The sequence below is a fragment of the Fukomys damarensis genome, unplaced genomic scaffold (genome assembly GCF_012274545.1).
Source record: "Fukomys damarensis isolate Sample0158 unplaced genomic scaffold, DMR_v1.0_HiC HiC_scaffold_39, whole genome shotgun sequence".
Lineage (NCBI taxonomy): Eukaryota > Metazoa > Chordata > Mammalia > Rodentia > Bathyergidae > Fukomys > Fukomys damarensis.
This window is the reverse complement of record NW_022900951.1, coordinates 42,727,243-42,727,570: the sequence shown is the minus strand read 5'-3', so window position 1 is coordinate 42,727,570 and position 328 is coordinate 42,727,243. Positions and strand designations below refer to the sequence as shown.

The following is a 328-nucleotide window of genomic DNA, read 5'->3' as shown; positions in this document are numbered from 1 at the left end:
TTTTTTTTTTTTTTTGGTACCAGGGATTGAACTCGGGTCTTTGCGTTTGCAAGGCAGGCCACCAAACTGCTGAGCTAAATCCCCAGCCCAGTAATTTTTCTTTTCAAACACCATATTTAAGGCCCCTACCGCAACAGTGGGTGCACCATTCCTGGAGCTACTGCAATACCAGGTCAATGTGTGGAATGGACAGAGCAAGCTCCCATTCCATCTCCCAGCTCCCATAATCCATTTACAATATTGTCCTTGGATGGACGATGTGCCGTGTGTTAAAATGATAAGAAGACCTGACCCTTGACCTTATGGGAAAGCACAGTTGGACAGTGAT

At 45.7% G+C, this 328-nt stretch overlaps 1 non-coding gene across 1 annotated transcript; it reads right to left on the bottom strand.

Annotated features, from left to right (window-relative positions):
• Positions 1-135: 135 nt before the first annotated feature.
• Positions 136-328, bottom strand: LOC117284895. Its single transcript, XR_004515954.1, has one exon. It is a non-coding gene; the product is annotated as a U2 spliceosomal RNA (small nuclear RNA).